Genomic DNA, 10,842 nt, shown 5'->3' on the forward strand with positions numbered 1-10,842 from the left:
TACAATAGCATAAAAAAGAGTAAAATATGAATAAATTTAGCCAGGGATATGAAAAACTTCTATACTAAAAAGTACTGAATAAATGGGAAGACATCCCATGTTCATGGATCAGAAGATTTATTTTGTTAAGTGACAATACTACTTGGAGCAATTTAAAAATCCAATGCAATCCTTATAAAATTTCACTGGTGTTTTTTACAGAAATAGAAAAATCAATCCAAAAGTTTGTATGGAATTTCAAAGGATGAAAACAATAGCAAAATTGCCAATGTAACCAAATTTGCCAAAGTAGCCAAAACAACTTTCAAAAAGAAGAAATAGTTGGAGATCTCACACTTTCTGATTTCAAAAGACTATAAAGATACAGTAGTCAATATGATACGGGCATAAAGATGAACATATACGCCAACCAATAGAATGGAATAGAGAACCCAGAAATAAAACCTCACATATATGGTCAATTGATTGTCTTTTTTTTTCTTATTTAAATATTTATTTTTGAGAGAGAGAGTGCAAGTGGGGGAGGGGCAGAGAGAGGGGGACGCACAGAATCCGAAGCAGGCTCCAGGCAAGCTGTCAGCCCAGAGCCCAATGCGGGGCGTGAACCCACGAACCATGAGATCATGACCTGAGCCAAAGTTTGACGCATAACTGACCTAGCCACCCAGGCACCCCAAGGCTAATTGACTTTCAACAAATGTGCCAATACCAATCAATGAGGGAAAGGATAGGGTTTTCAAAATAGTGCTGGGAAAACTGGATATCCACATGCAAGAGAATGAAGTTGATGTTTTAAACTACATACAAAAATTAACTCAAAAAATGGATCAAAGACCTATATTTAAGAGCTAAGACTAAAACAAAACACTCTCAGAGGAAAAAAGGTGAAAATCTTCATGACCCTGGAGTAGGCAATCATTTCTTGATATGATTGCCTAATCATGCATGACACCAAAAGCACAGGAAATTTAAAAAAAATAGATAAACTAGACTTACTCAGAATTAAAAACCTTGTGCAAATGATAAGAGAGTAAAAAGACAATAACAAAATGGGAGAAAATATTTGCAAATCATATACCTGATAAGAGATTAGTCCAGAATGTATAAAGAACTACAACTCTGGTCAACTAATCTTCAACAAAGCAGGAAGGAATATCCAATGGAAAAAAGACGGTCTTTTCAACAAATGATGTTGGGAAAACTGGATAGTGACATGCAGAAGAATGATAGTGGACCACTTTCTTACATCAGACACAAAAATAAATTCAAAATGGATGAAAGACCTATATGTGAGACTGGAAACTATCCAATCCTAGAGGAGAACATAGGCAGCAACCTCTTTGACCTCGGCCAGAGCAACTTCTTACTAGACACATCTCTGGAGGCAGGGGTAACAAAAGCAAAAATGAACTATTGGAACTTAAGATAACAAGCTTCTACACAGCAAAGGAAACAATCAAAAAAACTAAAAGGCAACCTATGGAATGGGAGAAGATATTTGCAAATGACATATTGGATACAGGGCTAGTATCCAAAATCTAAAGAACTTATCAAACTCAACACCCAGTAAGTAAATAATCCAGTTAAGAAATGGGCAAAAGACATGAACAGACATTTCTCCAAAGAAGACATACAAATGGCTAACATACATGAAAATTGTTCAACATCACTCATCATCAGGGAAATACAAATCAAAACCCAATGAGATACCACCTCACAACTGCAGAATGGGTAAAATTAACAATACAGGAAACAACAGGTGTTGGCGAGAATGTGGAGAAAGGGGAACTGTCTTACAGTGTTGGTGGGAGTACAAACTGGTGCAGCCACTCTGGAAAACAGTATGGAGGTTCCTCAAAAAGTTAAAAATAGAACTGCTCTACAACTCAGCAATTGCACTACTAGATATTTATCCAAAGGATGCAAAAATACTCAACGGGGCACATGCACCCCAATTTTTATAGCAGCACTATCAACAATAGACAAATTATGCAAAGTGCCCAAATGTCCATCAACTGATGAATGGATAAATGAGATGTAATATGTATACACACACACACACACACACACACACACACACAGGAATATTAACCATCAAAAAGGATGAAATCTTGACATTTGCAATGGCGTGGATGGAACTAGAGTGTATTATGCTAAGTGAAATAAGTTAGGGACAGAAAAATACCATATGACTTCACTCAACTGTGGAATTTAAGATACATAACATGAACATAGGGGAAGGAAAGGAAAAATAAAATAATAAGATAAAAACAGAGAGGAAGGCAAAGCAGCCCAGGGGCCCCAAGAAGAATTTTTTTAAAAAACTACAACTCAACAACAAACATTCTGATTCACAAGTAGGCAAAGGATTTGAATAGACAGTTTTCTAAAGAATATATACAAATGCCCAATAAGCACAGAAAAAAAAAAAAGCAGTATCAGTCATCAGAAAAATGTAAATCAGGGGTGCCTGGGTGGCTCAGTCGGTTGAGCATCCAGCTTCAGCTCGGGTCATGATCTCACAGTCTGTGAGTTCGAGCCCCACATCAGGCTCTGTGCTGACAGCTCAGAGCCTGGAGCCTGTTTCAAGTTCTGTGTGTCCCTCTCTCTCTCTGCCCCTCCCCCACTCATGCTCTGTCTCTCTGTCTCTCTCTCTCTCTGTCTCAAAAATAAATAAACATTAAAAATTTTTAGAAAAATGTAAATCAAAACCACAAGGTACCACTTTATACCCACTAGTGTGGCTGTTATGGGAAAAAAAAAGATGGTTATTATGAAAAGAAAAAGAACAAAAGAAAATAACAATTGTTGATGAGGATGTAGAGAAATTGGGACCCTTGTCACTGCTAGTATTACAGGGATGTAAAATGGCACAGCCTCTGTAGAAAACAGTTTGGTGATTCCTCAAAAAATTGGTGATTCCTCATATAAAGTTGCTATATGATTCGGCAATTCCACCCCTAGATATGTACCCAAAATAATTGAAAGCAGGGGCTCAACAGATACCTGTACTCTCATGTTCATAGCAGCATTATTCCCAATAGTGCAAAGTGGAAATGACCCAAATGTCCATCAATGGATGAATTGATAAAGGAAATGTAGTATATACACTCAATGGAACATTATTCAGCCATAAAAAGGAAGGATATTTTGATATACAATGTGGATGAACCTTGAAAACATTATGCTAAGTGAAATAAGCGAGGCACAAAAGGACAAATATTGTATGATTCCACTTACATGACATACCTTGAATAGGCAATTCAGAAGGAAAGTAGAGAAGTTAGTAGGGGCGAGGGGAGATGGAAAGTTATTATTTAATGGGCACAGGGTTTCCATTTGGAATGGTGAAGTCCCGGAAGTAGACAGCAGCGGTAATTATACAACATTGTGAATGTACTTAATGCCACTGAAAAATATGCTTTAAAATGATTACAATGGTAAACTTTATGTAAATCTTACCACAATAAATAAGAAACAATCCCCTCTAATATTTATTCCACCACCATTTTTAATGGAAAGAAACTGGAAATAACCTCAGTGTTCATTAACAAAGGATTTGGCTAATAAAGTGTGACGTATTCTATATTGAATTCTTAATGGTCTTACTTTCTGGCCCTTTACAGAGTAGCCTAAGCCAGATGATGGTATTCCTTCTCAAAAGCATTTCTGTGGTTGACCATCTCACTCAGAGTAAAAGCCAAAGTCTCTACAATGCCCTACAAGTCTACCTCTTTGATGTTATCTCTTTCTACTCTCCACCCTACCTTCTTCACTCTGGCCCTATGGCCTCTTGTTCCTGGAAACCCCCCAGCATACTTTACCTTCAGAGCCTTTGCACTTGCCCTTTCTTCTGTCTGGCATGCTCTTCCCCAGGTACCTACACCCTTCTAGCAGGTGATCAGCTATCTATTCAAAAGAGGTTTCCCTGACCCTCTTGCACTGTTGGTGGGAATGCAAATTGGTGCAGCCGCTCTGGAAAGCAGTGTGGAGGTTCCTCAGAAAATTAAAAATAGACCTACCCTATGACCCAGCAATAGCACTACTAGGAATTTATCCAAGGGATACAGGAGTACTGATGCATAGGGGCACTTGTACCCCAATGTTCATAGCAGCCCTCTCAACAATAGCCAAATTATGGAAAGAGCCTAAATGTCCATCAACTGATGAATGGATAAAGAAATTGTGGTTTATATATACAATGGAATACTACGTGGCAATGAGAAAAAATGAAATATGGCCCTTTGTAGCAAAGTGGATGGAACTGGAGAGTGTGATGCTAAGTGAAATAAGCCATACAGAGAAAGACAGATACCATATGTTTTCACTCTTATGTGGATCCTGAGAAACTTAACAGAAACCCATGGGGGAGGGGAAGGAAAAAAAAAAAGAGGTTAGAGTGGGAGAGAGCCAAAGCATAAGAGACTGTTAAAAACTGAGAACAAACTGAGGGTTGATGGGGGGTGGGAGGGAGGGGAGGGTGAGTGATAGGTATTGAGGAGGGCACCTTTTGGGATGAGCGCTGGGTGTTGTATGGAAACCAATTTGACAATAAATTTCATATATTAAAAAAAAAAAAAAGGTTTCCCTGAATACCTTGTATAAGATAACAATGCCCCCCTTCGCCCCCAGCCACTCATACACACACACACACACACACACACACACACACACACACACAAAGATAGCAATCCCAGTGCTTTATCTCCTCCATGGTATTTGTCACCCACAGACACTGTACATTTGTTCATCTTTTATCTGTCTTCCTTCCACTAGAAAGTAAGCTCCTTGAAGGGCAAGCACTTTGTTTTCGTCACACAGTGTTCTCAGTGCTGAGAACAATGCATGACACTCAGTGCTCAATAAATATTTACTGAGAGAATAAATCCATTTAATAAAATGCAAACAGCTATTTAAAAAGAATACGGCAGATCGATACTCACTGACGTGGCAAGATCTTCAAAATACACCAGCATGTGAAGAGAGCACGTTAGTGAAAAGAGTTAGTATGATGCCAATTATGGAACAGGGGGAGTCCATGTAAGCATATAAAAAATCCGAAAGGATATATTTCTCTTAACAGAGGTTATCTCTGAGAGGAGAAAGACAAAGTATATACGTGTGTGGGGGGGAGGTTATTTTGTTTTAGGTAGCAATAGCCTAATAGTACCAATTCTATTTCTCGATATTTACCCTACTGAAATAAAGGTGTATATATCAGTTTTGTTCATAATGGCAAAAAACAAAAAACAAACAAAAAACCCTTGATGTCCCCTATGTGTTGACAATAGGGTGTTGGTCAGATAAATTTCAAAATATTCCTAAACAATGGATTTCTTTTTAATCTAGAGATCAGCAAATAATGGCCTTCAGGTTAAGCCCAGCTGCTGTGTTGTTTTTTTTTTTTTAATGGGAAAAGTTTTATTGAAATATAGCCATGCCCATTCATCTACTTATTGTCTATGGCTGCTTTCCTGCTCCCGGGGCAGAGTAGTATAGCTGTGACAGAGACCATATAGCCTGCAAAGCCCAAAAAATTTACTATTTGGTCCTTTACAGGAAAATGTTGCTGAACCCCTGGACTAAAATAGAGTAATCCAAAGTTATTTGTAGGAAAACAACATGGAAATGTTAATGATATATATTTGTTTACATGTTTATTAAATATGTGAATATTATAAATAGAAATATTTATAAGGATTTAAAATATCACAGATATATGGGGGGGGGAGCCTGGAAAAAATTCACATACAAATGTTACAAATTACCTAAGCTGAAAAAATTAAAAGGTGATTATTTCCTCCTTAACAGTTTCCTGCATTTTCAAATTGTCTACAAAACCTTGTGTATTACTCTTTTTAAAATCAGAATAGGGGCACCTGGGTGGCTCAGTTGGTTAAGGGTCTGACTTCAGCTCAGTTCATGATCTCACGGTCTGTGGGTTCGAGCCCTGCATCCGGCTCTGTGCTGACAGTTCAGAGCCTGGAGCCTTCTTTGGATTCTGTGTCTCCCTCTCTCTCTGCCCCTCCCCTGCTCTCTCTCTCTCAAAAATAATGAATAAACATTAAATATTTTTTAAATCAGAATAAAAGACTGACTTCTAAATATCTGGTTTACTGTATGTTCTTGCCTAAAGGAAGGAATAGGTAACTTTTTAAAAAAGTTTTTATTTAAGTAATCTCTACACCCATCATGGGGCTCAACCTCATGACCCCAACATCAAGAGTCACATGCTTTTCTGACTGAGCCAACCAGATGTCCTGGAGGAGTCAACTTTCAATGTCCTTCCTACAACATATTCTGCATTAGAAATGAAGCTTCATTACCAGGCTAAGGACCAAGCATGCTACCTGCAGCAGGAAGTGACAACACAGTTTTGTTGAGGTAACTGGCTTATTTACTTTGTAAATACACTTTATTTTTTCAGATTTAATTGACTAAACATGTTGTTATTAACCAGGGCCAAGTTCAAAGTCCCGACAATCTAATTGCGAGGGTGAATGTCAGGGACTGGGGGAACCTTTAGATGCCTTGTTTTACCACAAGAAGAAAACACGAGTCCTAAGGTTAACAACTTGTCCACGGCAAGCCACTTATGTTTGGGCAGAGCTCTCACATGATTTCCACAGTGACTTCTGCATAATAAATGGAAGGAAATGAGGGAGAAGAAAAGAACAACAGGGATCTGAGCAATTCATCAGCCTACAAAAAACAAACATCAGGAATCCTTAACAATTATAATCAAGCTAACTGAAGTGAGAGAACATTTAATTTTTAAGAAGAATGTCACTCTTTAACACTTTTTCTTCTATTCCTCTCTCTTTTTTTTAAATGTTTATTTATTCTTGAGAGAGACAGTGTGAGCAGGGGAAGGTGGGAGAGAGAGGGAGACACAGAATCCAAAGCAGGCTCCAGGCTCTGAGCTGTCAGCACAGAGCCCCACACAGGGCTAGAACTCAGGAACTACAAGATCATGACCACAGCCAAAGTCAGACACTTAACCAACTGAGCCACCCAGGCGCCCCTCTTCTATTCCTCTTTATTTACATACTATATCACTGTTCGCTGCTATACCAACAATGTATCATGTAGCTGTTACTGCTAGCATTCACAGTTGTAGCTAAGTCTTCTTACTTCACCATGTCTTTTTCTCCCAAGATACTGGATTTTTTAAAAAAACGTGTCCTACTGAGATATAATTTACCTACAGTGAAATACACAGTTCGGTTTTGACAAAGACATGCACGCAAGTAACCAACACTCCGATCAAGATATAGAACATTCCCATCACCCCAGAAAAATTTCTCATGTCCCTTCTCAGTCAATCCAACCCCTGGTCTGATTTCTTCACCATGGCTTAGTTATGCCTGCTCTAAAACTTCGTATAAATGCAACTATTCAGCACTCATTCTGTAGTGAACAAGATGGAGTCACTCATGTCAAGCAGGGGCCTGTGTCAAGCAATGACACAAGCAATTAAGGGTACTGCAGCTATAAGATATCACCACGAACAGCATCAGCTGACACCCTAGAACTGATAACAAGCAGAAGCATTGGAGGTCTGCAGGGCCCCAAGACTGATTAAATCCCTTTATAAAGGGAAGGATTTCAGACATGACCCCTCTATGACTGATCACTTGAACAAGGCAGCTGCCTCCCAAGGCTCTGCCAGATTGATCTCCAAACAGAACTGAGCTCCTTGACAGTTTGAACAGAATAAGCGGTAAGTGCCACAAGCTGACCCAGATAAACTGAAGCCTTATCTCAACTGTATGCACACAGACTGACTTTGCATTTGGTTCATTAACTTCCCACATCCTTCTGTTGGCTGTTCTGCTCTGTGTACTGCGTAAGAAGCCAAGTTAATCACACGGCAAAATGTCATTGAGTTTGGAACCCTGTACCTGCTTTGTAATTATGTTAATCTTGCTTTATGATGGAATAAAACTGACATTGTGAAAAGACACAACTCGCGTGTACACCTTCATAGCATGCTACTGACACACTATTGTGTCTGGCTTTTTCATAATGGTTTTTGAGAACTATTGTGGGGTGTATCATAACTTATTCTTTTTTTTTTTTAATTTGAGGGAGGGAGAGGCAGAGAGAGAGAGAGAGAGAAAGAAAGAGAGAGAGAGAGAGAGAGAGAGAGAGAGAATATCCCAAACAGGCTCCATACTCAGTGCAGAGCCCAACGCGGAGCTCGATCCCACAACCCTGGGATCATGACTTGAGTCAAAACCAAGAATGGGATGCTCAACCAACCGAGCCACCCAGGAGCCCCAACTTATTCCTTTTTTATTGCTGAATAGTAGTCTTTCAAAAATACCCCAGAGTTTTTCTCTTCCTCTCTTTTGTTGAAGGACATCTGACAATTTCCAGGTCTGGCATTAAACAACAAAAAAATTTGTTCCAGTCCTGGGACCAGTTTATCCAAACAAAAAGAAGTTTGGGGAACTGGATTTTGTTACTTTTGAGATTCTGCCTTTCACTGATATTGAGATTTTTCAAGGACCTCCCCTGCTTTATCCCTCTGCAGGAAAATCAGAGTACATACGTGCAACAGGAGAGGAATGAAGTGGGCTACATAGAAGATTCGCACGTTTATTTATTCACACAAGGCATAAAGGCTGAATACAGAAAACAAGTTACTATTCTGTCCAGTCTCACAATCCAATTTTGAAAAGGGTAGTAAATGCTGTAAAGGGTGATAAAAGGGCAGTAACAGTCCCAGCCTATACAGTTTAAAGCATTATCAGGGTCCTGATGATAATTCTTACAAGTATAGCTTATACTTATCAAGTTTTAACTAAATGCTAGACATTGTGCCAATTATTTCATCTAATTCTTACGCTTCCGGTAGGTACATTTATTATCCCAATTTCATGCAGAATATATAGATGTTCACAAAGTACATAAAGAAGTCCATTAACACTATACAATAGAAGACACTCAAATGGGTGTAGAGACTCACAGAAACCTAACGGAAACAAAGTGGTTAATTTTTATGATTTACTTCATATATATCCATTTGGGTGTCTTCTATGTATAGTGCCATGTGGATTTGTGCAACTAAATAGTATAAATAGCATTTCTACTTTGTCTTTTCATTAGCAGTTTGCAAACTCTTCTTAAACCATGAGCTCTCTCTGTTCATGCTCACTGACTCGGGATGGGTGTAAGGTGTAGCATTTACTTCCCAGGGAATTACAAACCAGCTGGGCAACTGCGGTTTTACAAATAGAGTAATTTAACACCACTCTTGATAACAAAATAGTAAGTACTTAGATATTTTAGATACACTGTTACCAACACTTCTGGCCAAAATTCATGTATAACAAGAAGAATTTCAGTGGGAAAGTGACTGGTTTAAAATTATCTTTGGGGATTCAATAAAAAATGATTTCTTTTCCCCTTAACACTCTTCTTGTCTTCCTTCCCGCTCTGTCCCTACCCCAAATATCTTTTAGTATTCTTTTCCTTTACTGCGACTGATTATTATTTTATTCACCTATTTAACGAATGGAGCAGAAACGATTCCTTTCTCTGGCAGCAAAGCCCTGAATATGATTTGGAGAAATTTATCCCTATGAAGCACTGGATGAGCTATGTGGTTTCGAGGTTTAAAATAGTTTATCCAGGGGCGCCTGGGTGGCTTGGTTGGTTGAGCGTCTGACGTGGCCGGCTCAGGTCATGATCTCACGGTTCGTGAGTTCGAGCCCTGCATCGGACTCTGTCCTGACAGCTTGGAGCCTGGGGCCTGCATTGGATTCTGTGTCTCTCTCCCTCTCTGCCCCTCCCCTGCTCGAGCTGTCTCTCTCTCTCTCCCTCAAAAATAAGCATTAGAAAAATGAAATAAAATAGTTTATCCAAGGGCTCCGGGCTGACTCAGTCAGTAAAGCATGCAGCTGTTGATCTCAGGGTTGTAAGTTAGAGCCCCACGTTGGGTGTAGAAATTACTTAAAAATAAAATCTTAAAAAAAAAAAATTTATCTGGGGCACCTGAGTGGCTCAGTCGGTTAAGCGGTGGGCTCTTGATTTCAACTCAGGTCATGATCTCAAGGTCTGGGAGATCGAGCCCTACATCAGCTCCATGTTGACAATGTGAGGAGACCAGTTCTGATTCTCTCTCTCCCTCTCTCTCTGCCCCTCCTCCCCCACACTCGCTCTCTCTCAAAATAAACTTTTAAAAAGTTAAAAAAAAAAGTTTACCCATGGTATTGTGAACAATATAGCTTCCTGTATTAGGTTGTGAGGGCTGCCAAAACAAAGTGCTACACACTGGGTATGTAAACCACAGAAACATATTGTCTCATACTTCTAGAGGCTACAAGTCCAAGATCAAGGTGTTAGCAGGGTTGGTCCCTTCTGAGGCCTCTCTTCTTGACTTCAGGTACTCATCTTCTCTCCGTGTTTTCACATGGTCTTCCTCCTGTGTCTGTGTCCTAATCTCTTAGCAAAGGACACCAGTCTTAGTGGATTAGGGTCCACTCATATGACCTTATTTTATCTTCATTGCCTCTGTAAAAACCCTGTTTCAAATACAGTCACATTCTGAGGGGCTGGAGTTTAGGATTTCAACATATGAATTCTGAGGGAACACAGTTCAGCCCATAACACTTCCTATGTGCAACACAGAGTTGTTAACCTAACAAAATTTGAGAATATTTAGGAAAACGCTGTAAATGCAGTTATATCCTGTGCAAGACGGTGTTTGTTAGGGTTGTTAAATTAACCACATTTCAACTATTTTAAAATCATTTGTGAACTTAAGTTGGTTGTATGGAAAGATGTTAGTGGCTACTATTTCAGAGAGCAAGGCTATGAAAGAATCAGGACATG

The sequence above is a fragment of the Lynx rufus genome, unplaced genomic scaffold, assembly GCF_022079265.1.
Source record: "Lynx rufus isolate CCGP_SWC_20201006 ecotype Redwood Valley unplaced genomic scaffold, mLynRuf1.p SCAF_3, whole genome shotgun sequence".
NCBI lineage: Eukaryota > Metazoa > Chordata > Mammalia > Carnivora > Felidae > Lynx > Lynx rufus.